General features: G+C 46.9%; 1 long non-coding RNA gene across 1 annotated transcript in view; it reads left to right on the top strand.

Moving 5' to 3' along the window:
• The window catches only part of LOC139259780 (uncharacterized), a 101,171-nt gene extending 95,123 nt beyond the window's left edge, over window positions 1-6,048 (top strand). Inside the window, exons 2-3 of the long non-coding RNA XR_011592655.1 lie at window positions 4,003-4,161; window positions 4,317-6,048. This is a non-coding gene — a long non-coding RNA (uncharacterized lncRNA). The remainder of the gene's footprint in view (window positions 1-4,002; window positions 4,162-4,316) is intronic.
• The last annotated feature ends 9,763 nt before the right edge of the window (window positions 6,049-15,811 follow it).

Raw genomic sequence — 15,811 nt, 5'->3', positions numbered from 1 at the left:
GGCAGGCAATGGAATTAACCATGTCAGAACGGCACCGTTCAAGCCGGCCTCAAACAGCCAGGCAGAACGAGCAGTGCAGATAATCAAACAGGGGATGCTCAGAATCCAAGGGGGTTCGCTACAAACTCGCTTATCACACCTCCTGTTGGCCTATAGATCCCAACCACACTCGCTTACAGGGGTTCCACCCGCAGAGCTGCTAATGAAAAGGATGCTCAAAACCCGGCTATCTCTTATACACCCCACCATGAAAGTAATTGTCGAGAGCAGGCGCCAGCCACAATGTGACTACCATGACAGGAATGCGAGGGCGCGATGTATTGATGTAAATGATCCTGTTTTTATCCTCCACTTCGCTGCAGGGCCCAAATGGCTCGCAGGCACTGTGATTGCCAAAGAGGGAAATAGGATTCTGGTAGTTAAACTTACCAATGGACAAATCTGCCGCAAACACGTGGATCAAACAAAAAGGAGGTTCAGCAACCCCATAGAAGAAGCAGAGGAAGAACACGATGTAGAGTTCACTCCACCACAGGTGACCGAACACCGGAACCAAAAGGAGGAGAGCCCAATCACTGTGGGCAGTCTGGATAGGCCTGAGGCACCGCAAACAGCAGACACTCAGGCCAGCGCCCAACAACCGGAGCCCCAACTCAGGTGCTCTACAAGAGAGCGTAAACCACCAGAGAGACTCAACCTGTGATCCCAATAAGACTTTGGGGGGGAGGTGATGTCATGTATTCAACCAGCATTGTAACCCATGTATAATCTGACCTAAGTTGTACACCGTGAGAACAATGACCACTAGGTGGGAGACACTCCTAACCTGGACCTTCAGGTATAAAAGGGGAAACTCCACCCACCTTCATCACTTGAGTGCTAAGGAATAAAGGACAGGTCACAGACTGACCTCTCAAGCATGGGCCTCGTGTGCATTTATACTCTATAGTAAGGATGTATCAAGCAGCTTGTAAGTGAGAAGAGATTGTGTGTCGAGGGGATAGTGGGATGTGAGAAGGATTAAGTATGAGCATACAGTCAACCTCGCGGCTCGCCACGGCCTCAGTGATTGCCTCTCCGATGATCTCCAGCACAGTAAGGTTCTGCAGATGTGCTTCACTCCCGCCTGTCTGCTGCTGCTCATGACAGTTGAGCTACCTTGACTTGTAAGAGAAAGGGAACTGTGCCAGTGATTGTGGTGCAATGTGTTTGGATGATATGCCCGTCATGGTTGAATAGCTGCGATTGTGTGCAAGGTGTGGGAAATGCAGAGAGCCTAGGCAAAATTTTATTGGCCAGTCGACTGCACCAGATATCCCTCTTGAGCACTGAGTCAACCTGTAGCACTCCAATCACTATACTGAGCAGGAAACACAAATTTTACCTGCTGCCTGCACCACTTTGAACGGGCGGGGACAGATTGTGCTTTGCGATCCCTGTGCCCATTTCAGGCCCAAACCAATTTCACCTCCTTTCTCTTTTGTTCCAGATCCATTCACCTCTTTCCACAATCTCCATCCATTCGGCTTTAACTTTCTGTTTTGACAGAAGGGTGACATTCCCACTCGAACAAGGCCCCCTTTCAACTGCAGCAGTACCTCTATCTTATGAATAGGTGGAGTTTTCCCGCATTCCTCCATGCCTATATTATTCATACCAGAAAGCAGTTTGTTCAGTCAAACAAAGAAGTGCTTTTTGTAATAGTAATCCTTTAGGAGCTCCTCCCTTGCCAGATTTTCTGCTTACCAGCCAATCATGCTGCAGGTCAGGTTCCTGCCTCTATTTTTCATGCACAAGAAGGCTATTATAATTAGGCGTGGGCTACCTTTGCAAAATTACTGAGGACAGCCCTCCGTGCTACCATTCCAAGATTTCCCACACTATGGGCAAGAGCAATCCCATTTCTGCCTGCATTTCAAATATGTATTGTTTATAGCTCCTGTATAATAATACAAACAAAAAGGAGAAATGCTTTCTCTATAACATGTACCAAGATATACAGTTCCTAAAAAAATGTTTGCCAATGTTTTCTCTCATTTATTAGCAACTCCACCACTTGATGTAAATTATTTTCAATTGCAACATCGCATCTTTTGCACATGACATTACAACAGTGCTGAATGGCCTTTCAACCTCTCTAAACAAGAAGGGATTTGTTAAACATATTTTTGTCCTGAGGCAGTGCCCTTTAAAGAGACATGGCATGAAGATCCTTAAGGCTCCTCCCTCCCTGTAAGTGCTGAGGAGCTGCACCGCTAAACTCTGCTACTGCCTATTCATAGTGTCTGGGATAAGAGCAGGGTCAGTTCATTTGCATGTCTGTGGTGGGCACCAGCGCCGGTATCAACACATCTTGGGAGCCCACCAGATTGTGGAGGGTGAGAAATGTAGAGACCACTACTGGGCCACTTTCAAAAGTGTAGGCACTCCAGCTGATTGGCCACCTTTATAGGAGGTCCAATCAAAACATTTCCTGGAAGAATTTCTGAGTTCTTCCGGCCAATGACCATAGCCTGGAGATCCAGTGGGCCCCACTCCCATCCAACGAGTGCCCCGTATGCCGAGTACTACCCAGTGGCCAAATTGCTGGGTGAATAGAGACATGAATCCAGCCCCCAGTGTCACTTGCTCTGATGTAACGGACCATGCTTGGGGCACCCGCCCAGGTCCTACCCAAATTTCCACACCCATCGGGTCAGTAGCACTTGACTTATGTCCCCACGATTCCAGAGGCCTGAGTATAGTTCAGACCCTGGGGCTGGATTTTGAGGTTTTAGGATTTCCGGGCGCAATTCATGGCGGAGTGCAAAAGTTTTCATCAGAAAAACAGTTGCGACCTCGTGAGGAATTTTCGCCAACAAAATGCTCCGGCATTAAGTCGGGCGTTGCACTACAGACTCTGTGCGCCAGAGCCGAAACTTTCGACGTTGAAGGAAGAGGCCATTTTGCGCATGCGCTTTCAATTCCCCCCCTTCCCCCCACCGTCCTGGTTTATTTTCTGGTCGCAAATGCTAATGCAGGGCGCGGCAGCTTCCTGCGCACTTAAACCGGCCCACTTCAGCCACTTCTGCTGAGATAGAGGAGCAAGAGGGAAGGCAGCGTACCAGACGCTTTACCCATGAGGCGAATGAAGCGTGGGTGGGCGCGGTTTAGAGGAGGTGGGCTGCAATCCATCTTAGAGAGAGATCAAGACCACTGCCTCTTGTGTTCATGCAGATTTGGAGGGACATAGCACGAGAGGTCTCTGCTGCAGACACTGTGCGCAGGACTGACACACAGTGCCGAAAAAAGTTTAACGACCTCATGAGGCTCGTCACGGTGAATTACACTTTCATCTATGCAAGCCTCCATGACTTCAAAGATAAATCTCACACACTATCTGATTTTTCTCATGCTTTTTGTCCCTGACAACACTCTGTGCCTCTCACAATGCATAACAGAAAGGAAGGCTTACTTCGACACCCTATTGGTGTTGAATGATCTATGCACATAATTAACATCGTCCATCGCAATGCACTGCAATTGCTCCTATCGCTTTCTGAAAGATCTCTTACAGACCACATGTTAGATGCCTGTGATCTTTGAATACATACTGACAAAGCACATGTAATTGGTAGAAGGTTTAGAGGGGGTTTGAGGGGAAATTTCTTCACACAAAGGGTTGTGGGGTCTGGAACTCATTGCTTGAAAGGGTGGCAGAGACAGAAGCCTCACCACATTTAAAAAGTACTTGGATGTGCACTTGAAGTGCCGTAACCTGCAGGGTTACGGACCTAGAGCTGGAAAGTGGGATTAGACTGGATAGCCTCTTGTAGGCCGGCGTGGACATGATGGGCCGAAATGGCCTTCTTCCGTGCTGTAAACTTCAATGATTCTGTACAAGAGCCAAGCACATTAAACAGATGCCACTAGAACATTCACACCTAAACTACTTTGGTAGGCATCTGTGCCACAACAGCAGATGCACCCTTTTTTTCACTCTTCCCATTTTTATCTTTTCAGTCAAGCACTCCCACAACCAGAGGGAGCAACTGCGGACAGGCGGGGTTCTGCCTCAAACACTTCCTCTGACTGACGTGGAGGAGAGAGTCTTGACCCTTATTAGAGTCACAGGTCGGACAGTTGCCGGGGGCGGTGCCGAGCCTCCTTCGGATAGTGAGGGTAAGTAAATGGATCACGCGACACAAATCACTACATTGAGACATCTAATGGAGTAGAGGTGGACCTTTCAATGAGCCTGTGCTATGCTGCCTTTGTCATGTCACCCTGTCCCCTCCCCTGCTGCTAACCACTTGTCAGTTGCTTTCTACTTCCAGATCAACAAGCAGACATTGACGACGAGATTCAACACCGCCTCCAGTGAGCCAGTGCAGCCTTCGGCCGCCTGAGGAAAAGAGTGTTTGAAGACCAGGCCCTCAACTCTCCCAGGGCTGTAGTAATACCCACTCTCCTGAATGGCTCAGAGACATGGACCATGTACAGTAGACACCTCAAGTCCCTGAAGAAATACCACTAACGATGTCTCCGCAAGATCCTGCAAATCCTCTGGGAGGACTGACCTCAACCAGGCCAACATCCCCAGCATTGAAGTACTGACCACACTCGACCAGCTCCGCTGGGCAGGCCACATTGTTCGCATGCCAGACACGAGACTCCCAGAGTATAGGCCCAACCTACTCAACCTATTTTCATAAGTCAACCCCATCATCTCTGGAATCAACCGAGTGAACCTTCTCTGAACAGCCTCCAATGCAAGTATATCCTTCCTTAAATACGGAGACCAAAACGGTATGCAGTACTCTAGGTGTGGCCTCACCAATACCCTGTACAGTTGTAGCAAGACTTCTCTGCTTTTATATTCCATCCCCCTTTCAATAAAGACCAACATTCCATTTGCCTTCCTGATTACTTGCTGTACCTGCACACTAACTTTTTGTGTTTCAAAAACAAGGACCCCCAGGTCCCTCTGTACTGCAGCACTTTGCAAGTTTTCTCCATTTAAATTATAATTTGCTCTTCTATTTTTTGTGCCAAATTGGATAACCTCACATTTTCCCACATTATACTCCATCTGCCAAATTTTTGCCCACTCACTTAACCTGTCTATGGCCCCTCTTTTTGCCACGACTGTGTGCCGTTTTTTTGCGTCCAAACGTTTTTTGGCATGAAATACTCACTTTCCAACTTTCGCTAACGTTTGGACGCTGGCGTCGACCATGTGCGGCAGTTTAAAATTTTTTGCCGCAGACACGAGTCAAAATGGGATTGGACGGCGTTTTTGTGAACTTTATCGGTTTTGGCCATCCGCGATTTTTTTCAGCATGCGCACACTGCCCAAAAGCCCCACCAAAAAAAAAACATATGTTAACTTAAGGAATCAGCGTGGCAATAATACACAATAAAATACCTTTTTGTTTCCACAGGGAACTCTTTTTATTGATTGTATTAAGTTCTTCTCTCCCTATAGCCCCTTGATTATCCACTAGTGGGATGTTTTTAGTGTCTTCTACCTTGAAGACCAATATAAAATATTTGTTCAAAGTCTCTGCCAATTCCCTGTTCCCCATTATTAATTCCCCAGTCTCATCCTCTAGGGGACCAACATTTACTTCAGCCACCCTTTTTCTTTTTATGTACCTTTAGAAACTCTTACTATTTGTTTTTATATTTTGTGTTCGTTTACTTTGATCATCTATCTTCCCTTTCTTTATTTTTCTTTAGTCGTTCTTTGCTGGATTTTAAAAGTTTCCCAATCCTCTGGCCCCCCACCAGTCTTAGCCACATTTACGCCCTGGTTTTCAATTTGATACCATCCCTTATTTCCTTAGTTAGCCATGGATGGTTATCCCTTCTCTTACAGTCTTTCCTTCTCATTGGGATATATTTTTGTTGTGAGTTATGAAATATCTCCTTAAATGTCTGCCACTGCTCATCAACCATTCCACACTTGAATTTATTTTCCCAGTCCACTTTAGCCAACTCTGCCTTCATACCTTTGTAGTCTGTTTTATTTAAGCTTAAGACTTCACCCTCCAACTGAATTTGAAATTCAACCATGTTATTGTTATGTCTTAAATAAAGCAATGTGACTGAGCATTGTAGACTTGAGTAAGTGTGACCTTAGTCTCTTTATTCTGACTCCAGAGTGCTGACACAGCATGGGAGGCCTGCTTATATGCAGTGCTCCCAAGGGTTAAGTCATGGCAGAAGAGCCCAGACCCGTGTCATGCTCCTCCTGTTCTATGTGGGAGAAGTGTCCCTGACAACTACATGTGCAGCAAGTGTATCCAGCTGCAGCTCTTGACAGACCGCATTGCGGCACTGTAGCTGCGGATGGATTCACTGTGGAGAATCCGCGATGCTGAGGATGTTGTGAATAGCACGTTTAGTGAGTTGGTCACACCGCAGGTAAAGGTTACACAGCCAGATAGGGAATGGGTGACCATCAGGCAGAGCAGTGGAAGGAAGGTAGTGCAGGGGTCCCCTGTGGTCATCTCCCTCCAAAACAGATACACCATCTTGGGTACTGTTGGGGGAGTTGGCTCATCAGGGGAAGGCAGCAGCAGCCAAGTCCATGGCACCAGGGGTGACTCTGCTGCACAGGAGGGCAGGAAAAAGAGTGGGAGAGCTGTAGTGATAGGGGATTCTATTGTAAGAGGAATAGATAGGCGTTTCTGCGGCCACAAACAAGACTCCAGGATGGTATGTTGCTTCCCTGGTGCAAGGGTCAAGGATGTCTTGGAGTGGCTGCAGCGCATTCTGGAAGGGGAGGGTGAACAGCCAGCTGTCGTCGTACATATAGGTATCAAAGATATCGGTAAAAAACGGGATGAGGTCCTACAAGCTGAATTTAGGGAGCTAGAAGTTAAAATTAAAAAGTCAGACTTCAAAGGTAGTAATCTCAGGATTGCTACCAGTGCCACGTGCTAGTCAGAGTAGGAATTGCAGGATAGCTCAGATGAATATGTGGCTTGAGGAATGGTGCAAAGGGGAGGGATTCAAATTCCTGGGACATTGGAACCGGTTCTGGGGGAGGTGGGACCAGTATAAACCGGACGGTCTGCACCTGGGCAGGACCAGAACCAATGTCCTAGGGGGAATGTTTGCTAGTGCGGTTGGGGAGGGTTTAAACTAAAAGGGCAGGGGGATGGGAATCTATGCAGGTAGGCAGAGGGAAGTAAAAAAGGGGGCAGAATTAAAAGGTAGGAAGGAGAAAAGCAAGAGTGGAGGACAGAGAAATCAAGGGCAAAAATCAAAAAGGGCCACATTACAACATAATTCTAAAAGGACAAAGAGTGTTAAAAAAACAAGCCTGTAGGCTCTGAGTCTCAATGTGAGGAGCATTCGTAATAAGGTGGATTAATTGACTGCGCAGATAGCTGTTAACAGATATGATGTAGTTGGGACTACGGAGACATGGCTCCAGGGTAACCAAGGCTGGAAACTCAACATCCAGGGGTATTCAATATTCAGGAAGGACAGACAGGAAGGAAAAGGAGGTGGGGTAGCGTTACTGGTTAAAGAAGAGATTAACGCAATAGTAAGGAAGGACATTAGCGTGAATGATGTGGAATCTATATGGGTAGAGCTGCGAAACACCAAAGGGCAGAAAACGCTAGTGGGAGTTGTGTACAGACCACCAAACAGTAGTAGGGAGGTTGTGGATGGCATGAAACAGGAAATTAGGGACGCGTGAAATAAGGGTACAGCAGTTATTATGGGTGACTTTAATCTACATATTGATTGGGCTAACCAAATCGGTAGAAATACTGTGGAGGAGGATTTCCTGGAGTGTCAGGGATGGTTTTCTAGACCAATATGTAGAGGAACCAACTAGAGAGCAGGCCATCCTAGACTGGGACTTGTGTAACGTGGAGGATTAATTAGCAATCTGGTCGTGCGGGGCCCCTTGGGGAAGAGTGACTATAATATGGTAGAATTCTTCATTAAGATGGAGAGTGACACAGTTAATTCAGAAACGAGTGTCCTGAACTTAAAGAAAGGACAATACGATGGTATGAGACGTGAATTGGCTAGGATAGACTGGAGAATGATACTTAAAGGGTTGATGGTGGATAGGCAATGGCAGACATTTAAATATCACATGGATGAACGACAACAATTGTACATCCCTGTGTGGCATAAGAATAAAAAAGGGAAGGTGGCTCAACTGTGGTTAACAAGGGAAATTAGGGAAAGTGTTAAATCCAAGGAAGAGGCATATAAATTGGCCAGAAAAAGCAGCAAACCTGAGGACTGGGAGAAATTTAGAATTCAGCAGAGGTGGACTCAGGGTTTAATTAGGAGGGGGGAAATAGAGTATGAGAGTAAGCTTGCAGGGCACATAAAAACTGACTGCAAAAGCTTCTATAGATATGTGAAGAGAAAAAGATTAGTGAAGACTAATGTAGGTCCCTTGCAGTCAGAATCAGGTGAATTCATAATGGGGAACAAGGGAATGGCAGACCAATTGAACAAATACTTTGGTTCTGTCTTCACGAAGGAAGACAAGAATAATCTCCTGAAAATCTTAGGGGACCAAGGGTCTAGCGAGAAGGGGGAACTGAGGGAAATCCTTATTAGTCAGGAAATGGTGTTAGAGAAATTGAAGGGACTGAAGGCCGATAAATCCCCAGGGCCTGATAGTCTGCAACTCAGAGTACTTAAGGAAATGGCCCTAGAAATAGTAGATGCATTGGTGGTCATTTTCCAACATTCCATGGACTCTGGTTCAGTTCCTATGGACTGGAGGGTAGCTAATGTAACCCTACTTTTTAAAAAAAGGAGGGAGAGAGAAAACAGGGAATTATAGACTGGTTAGCCTGACATCAGTGGTGGGGAAAATACTAGAATCAATTCTTAAAGATGTAATAGCAGCGCATTTGGAAAGCAGTGACAGGATCGGTCTAAGTCAGCATGGATTTATGAAAGGGAAATCATGCTTGACAAATCTAAGTTTTTTGAGGATGTAATTACTAGAGTGGATAAGGGAGAACCAGTGGATGTGGTATATTTGGACTTTCAAAAGGCTTTTGACAAGGTCCCACACAGCAGATTAGTGTGCAAAATTAAGGCACATGGTATTGGGGGTAATGTATTGACGTGGATGGAGAACTGGTTGGCAGACAGGAAGCAAAGAGTGGGAATAAACGGGTCCTTTTCAGAATGGCAGGCAGTGACTATTGGGGTATCGCAAAGTTCAGTGCTGGAACCCCAGCTATTTACAATATACATTAATGATTTAGACAAAGGAATTGAATGTAATATCTCCAAGTTTGCAGATGACACTAAGCTGAGTGGCAGTGCGGGCTGCGAGGAGGATGCCAAGAGGCTACTGGGGAACTTGGACAGGTTAGGTGAATGAGCAAATGCATGGCAGATGCAGTATAATGTGGATAAATGTGAGGTTATCCACTTTGGTGGCAAAAACAGGAAGGCAGATTATTGTCTGAATGGCAAAAGGGGAGGTGCAATGAGACCTGGGTGTCATGGTACATCAGTCATTGAAGGTAGGCATGCAGGTACAGCAGGCAGTAAAGAAAGCGAATGGCATGCTGGCCTTCATAGTGAGAGGATTTGAGTATAGGAGCAGGGAGGTCTTACTGCAGTTGTACAGGGCCTTGGTGAGACCACACCTTGAGTACTGTGTACAGTTTTGGTCACCTAATCTGAGGAAGGACATTCTTGCTATTGAGGGAGTGCAGCGAAGGTTCACCAGACTGATTCCCGGGATGGCAGGACTGACATATGAAGAAAGACTGGATCGGCTAGGCTTATACTCACTGGAATTTAGAAGAATGAGAGGGGATCTCATAGAAACGTATAAAATTCTAACAGGTTAGATGCAGGACGAATGTTCCCGATGTTGGGGAAGTCCAGAACCAGGGGTCACAGTCTAAAGGTAAGGGGTAAGACAAATAGGATCAAAATGTAGAGAAACCTTTTCACCCAGAGAGTGGTGAACCTGTGGAATTCTTTGCCACCGAAAGTTGTTGAGTCCAGTTCATTGGACATATTCAAAAGGAGTTTGATGTGACCCTTACAGCCAGGGGTTATGGAGAGAAGGCAGGGGTGGGGTACTGAGGTTGCATGATCAGCCATGATCATATTGAATGGCGGTGTGGGCTCGAAGGGCCGAATGGCCTGCTCCTGCACCTATTTTCTATGTTTTTATATCCCATTGTTCCACAGCCTTTGCACACATAGTGTTTGAAGCGGCATTGATGGGCTCGATGATCACCTCCGCAGTGCGAACAAGGTGTTAATTACCTCGCATCCACACTTGATGGCGGACTCGGAGTCATCTGAGGTGATGCAGCTGCAGGCGTGTACGTTCTGCCATTTGCACTCCTGCCTGAAAACGTCATTACTTTGTGTACAGTACTTGCCGATGCATCTTTATGCTGTGAAATTTGTTTGGTGTTATCGCTGGTGGACATAAATGCCTGGGCTATCGTTATGGCTTTGCTCAGGTTCGGTGTTTCAACAGTGAATAGTTTGCGAAGGATAACCTCATGGCCAATGCCAAGCACAAAAATGTCTCAGCATTTGCTCCAGGAATATACCGAATTCGCAATGTCCTGCAAGGCGCCTTAGTTCGGCGATGTAGTTCGCCACTTCCTGGCCTTCAGACCGTTGACATGTATAAAATCGATACCTTGCCGTCAGAATGCACTTCTTCAGATTTAGGTGCTCCTGGACCAGCGTACACAGTTCTTCATACGATTTGGTTATTGGTTTCACCGGAGCAAGAAGATTCTTCATGACGCCATAGGTTGTTGCCCTGCAGACGGTGAGGAGGATCGCCCTTCGTTTGGCAGAGTTCTCATTCCCTTCCAATTCGTTGGCCACGAAGTATTGGTCGAGTTGCTCCACGAAGCCTTCCCAATCGCCATCTTCTGAGAATTTCTCCAGGATACCAATAGTTCTCTGCATTTTCAAGTGATGGTTCGTTATCTATTACTCGTCACCAGTTGTTATGTCTCAAACAAAGCAACGTGACTGAGTACTGTAGACTTAAGTAAGTGTGACTTTAGTCTCTGTATTCTGACTCCAGAGTGCTGGCACAGCATGGGAGACCTGCTTATATGCAGTGCTCCCAAGGGATGCTGGGATCCCTTGGGACTCCAACAGATGCGCCCTCTGGTGGCAGTAGAATGCTGGTTACAAGATGTTGCATACATAACAGTTATGGTCACTCATTCCTAGAGGATCCTTTACTAGGAGATTGTTTATTAATCCTGTTTCATTACACAGTACCAGATCTAAGATAACCTGCTCCCTGCTTGGTTCCATAACACACTGTTCAAGGAAACTATCCCGGATACACTGTATGAACTCTTTCTCAAGGCGACCCTGGCCAATTTGCTTTGTCCAATCAATATGAAGGTTAAAATCGCCCATGATTATTGCCATTCCTTTTTTACAAGCCTCTATTATTTCTTGATTTATACTCCATCCTACAGTGTATCTACTGTTAGTGGGTCTATAGACTATGCCGACCAGTGACTTTTTCCCCTTATTATTCCTTATCTCCACCCAAACTAATTCAATGTCTTGATCCTCTGAGCCAAAATCATTTCTCACTAACGCAGTGATCTCATCCTTTATTAACAGTGCTATACCACCTCTTATCCTTTCTGACTGTCCTTCCGAATTGTCAAATACCCTTGAATATTTAGTTCCCAGCCTTGGTCACCTTGCAACCACGTCTCTGTAATGGCTATCACACCATACACATTTATATCTGTTTGTGCCATCCACTCATCTATTTTGTTACGAATTCTGTGTGCATTCAGATAAAGAGCTTTTAAATTTGTTTTTTTTTTAACCATTTTTCCTGCTACGACCCCACTTTCTGATTCACCTTTATGTTTATACATTCTGTTCCTTCCTGTTATGCTCTGGTTTTCATTTCCCCCAGTGCTACCCTGCTCTATTGCCTTCTCCTTATTCTTTGACTTTTTAAATGTTTGCTCACCTGAACCCTCCCCGCCCCCACTAATTAGTTTAAAGCCCTCTCAACAGCCTCATTTTTTGATTCGCCAGGACCCTAGTCCCAGCACGGTCTAAGTGTAGTCCGTCCAAACGGAACGGCTCCCTCTTACCCCAGTATTGGTGCCAGTGTCCCACGAACCAAAACCCATTTCTCCCACACCAATCTTTGAGCCACGTGTTTAACTCTCTGATCTTATTTATCCGATGTAAATTTTCTCGTGGCTCAGGTAGTATCCCAGAGATTATTACTGTTATGTATGGAGAAAGAGTCAGACTGAACACTATGAGCTCAAAGTAAAGTGTGACCGTAGTCTTTTATTACAGGTCTCCAGAGTGCCTCTCCAACCTGTGAGGCCTCTCCAACCTGTGAGGATTATGGGATCCCTTGGGACTCCAGGGGATGAGCCCACTGGTGGCTGTACAGAGTAAGTACAAGTCCACATATATAACAACAGACCCCCCCCACAAAGTCAAAAGTGTAACTATTTACAATGTGAGTCGATCTGGGGCCCTTCTCGCCCTGATTGTCTTGGTGTGAAAGCTGGTATTGTTGAATCATTTGTTGGGCCCTCGCTGGGCTGCTATGCAGCTGGCCTTGCTGGACTACCTGGTGTGTTGGGCCCTGCTGGGCTGCTGTGGATGATGGATTCAGCTTCGTGGTCAACCGTGGTGCCGGTTGCCACTGGTGTGTATGTTGGGGGATCAAAAAAGTTAGGGTCCAAGCTGGGTTGCTCAGGGTAGTTCGTGAATCTAAGTTTGATTTGGTCCAAGTATTTCCGGTGAATGAGTCCATTTGAAAGTTTGACCCGAAACACCCTGCTCCCCTCTTTGGCCACGACAGTGCCGGGAAGCGACTTGGGCCCTTGTCCGTAATTCAATACAAATACAGGATCATTGATTTCAATCTCATATGACACATTTGCGCTATCATAGTATGCACTTTGTTGAAACCGCCTGCCCTCTACCTGTTCATGTAGATCAGGGTGAACTAACGAGAGCCTTGTCTTAAGTGCTCGTTTCATGAGCAGTTCAGTAGGTGGGATTCCAATGAGCGAGTGGGGTCTCGTGTGGTAGCTAAGCAGGACTCGGGATAGGCGAGTCTGCAGGGAACCTTCAGTTACCCTCTTCAAGCCTTGCTTGATGGGTTGCACTGCTCTCTCTGCCTGACCATTGGATGCTGGTTTAAACGGGACAGATGTGACATGTTTGATCCCCTTGCGGGTCATGAATTCTTTGAACTCAGCACTGGTAAAACATGGCCCGTTGTCGCTCACCACGACATGCGTTAGGCCGTGAGTGGCAAACATGGCCTGCAGGCTTTCAGTAGTGGCAACGGACGTGCTGGCCGACATTATCTCACATTCAATCCACTTGGAGTACGTGTCTACAACCACAAGGAACATTTTACCCAAGAACAGGCCTGCATAGTCGACGTGTACCCTAGACCACGGTTTGGAGGGCCAAGACCATAAACTTAGCGACGCCTCCCTGGGTGCATTGCTTAACTGTGAGCATGTACTACATCTGTGAATGCAGGACTCTAAGTCCGCATCGATACCGGGCCACCACACGTGGGATCTGGCTATCTCTTTCATCATTACGATGCCTGGGTGGGTACTGTGGAGGTCATTGATAAAGGTGTCTCTTCCCTTCTTGGGGACTAATACTCGATTACCCCACAGAAGGCAGTCTGCCTGTATAGACATTTCATCTTTGTGCCGGTGGAACGGCTTTATCTCTTCCTGCATTTCCACTGGGACACTGGACCAGCTCCCGTGAAGCACACAGCTTTTGACTAGAGATAATAAGAGGTCCTGACTTGTCCAGGTTTTGATCTGCCAGGCAGTGACGGGTGATTGCTCACTCTCAAATGCTTCCATAAACATGGCTAGATCTGCAGGCTGCGCCATTTCCACCCCCGTGTTGGGCAAAGCAGCCTACTGAGAGTATCGGCGCAGTTTTCTGTGCCTGGCCTGTGGCGGATGGCGTCATTGTATGCGGACAACGTGAGCGCCCATCTCTGGATGCGGGCAGATGCATTGGTATGTATCCCTTTATTCTCGGAAAACAGGGATATAGGTGGCTTATGGTCAGTTTCCAATTCGAATTTTAGCACAAACAGATATTGATGCATTTTCTTTACCCCATAGACACATGCTAACGCTTCTTTCTCAATCATGCTGTAGGCTCTCTCAGCCTTAGACAGACTCCTGGATGCATAAGCAACCGGTTACAGTTTCCCGAAATCATTAGCTTGTTGCAACACACACACGCGCCATATGACGACACATCACATGCTAGTACCAAACGCTTACATGGATCATACAACACAAGCAATTTGTTTGAGCATAACAATTTTCTCACTTTTACAAAGGCATTTTCTTGGCTTTTGCCCCAAACCAATTCATCCCCTTTTCGTAGTAAGACATGCAGTGGTTCTAACAGTGTGCTGAGACCCGGTAAGAAGTTACCAAAGTAGTTGAGGAGTCCCAGAAATGACCGCAGCTCCGCACGTTCTGTATCATCAATGCGTTCTCGATTGCCTCCGTCTTCACGTTGGTGGGCCTGATGCCGTCCGCCGCATTCTTCCTTCTCAAGAACTCCACTTCAGGCGCCAGGAAAACGCACTTTGAGCGTTTTAATCTGAGCCCCACGTGGTTGAGTCGACTAAGAATCTCTCCAGGTTCTGCAGATGCTCGGCTGTGTTCCAACCTGTGACCAAGATGTCGTCCTGGAAGACCACGGTGTGCGGGACCGAATTCAGTCAACTTTCCATGTTGCTCTGGAATATCGCCGCCGCTGATTGAATTCCAAACGTGCATCTGTTATAAATAAAAAGATCTTTGCGCGTGTTGATGCAGATGAGGCTCTTTGATGATTCCTCCAGCTCCTGCATCATGTCGGCTGAAGACAGATCCAGTTTCGTGAACGTCTTTCCTCCCGCCAGCGTTGCAAAGAGGTCGCGGCCTTTGGTAGTGGGTATTGGTCCTGCAGGGAGAAACGATTGATAGTTACTTTGTAATCGCCATAGATTCTGACGGTGTCGTCTCCCTTGAGGACAGGAATGATCGGACTGGCCCACTCGTTGAACTCGATCGGTGAAATGATGCCCTCTCTCTGCAGCCGGTCTAGCTCGATCTCTACCCTTTCTCAAATCGCGTACGGTACTGCTCTCGCCTTGTGATGGATGGGTCGTGCCCTCGGAATCAGGTGTATCTGCACTTTTGTTCCTTGGAATTTCCCGATGCCTGGTTCGAACAGCGAAGGAAATTTGTTTAAGCCCTGGGCACATAAAGTGTCGTCAGCGGGCGATAACGCTCGGACGTCATTCCAGTTCCAGCGTATTGTTCCCAGCTAGCTCCTGCCAAGCAGCGTGGGACCATCGTCCGGTACCACCCAGAGTGTTAGCTTGTGCACCGCTCCATCATAGGAGACCTTTACGGTAGCACTGCTGATTACAGGAATCAGTTCTTTTATGTAAGTTCTTAGTGCGATCTGGAATTAAGACTGGTCTTGAGGCCTTGTTGCACCACAATCTTTCGGAAGTCGTTTTGCCCATGATGGACTGGCTTGCGCCCGTGTCCAGCTCCATTGACACCGGGAGTCCATTTAGTTCAACATTCCACATTATCGGGGGACAATCGTGGTGAATGTGTGTAACCCATGTACCTCTGCCTCCTCGGTCTGAGGCTCTGGTTCATCGTGATCCTCCGTGGATCTGTCCTCCTCTGCAATGTGGTGGTTTGCAGTTTAACAGGCTTAGCAGCTCGCCTGCACACTCGTTGGAGGTGTCCCATTGTTCCACAGCCCTTGC

This window comes from Pristiophorus japonicus, chromosome 1 (genome assembly GCF_044704955.1).
Source record: "Pristiophorus japonicus isolate sPriJap1 chromosome 1, sPriJap1.hap1, whole genome shotgun sequence".
Taxonomy (NCBI): Eukaryota; Metazoa; Chordata; class Chondrichthyes; family Pristiophoridae; genus Pristiophorus; species Pristiophorus japonicus.
This window is presented reverse-complemented; position numbering and strand designations above follow the sequence as displayed.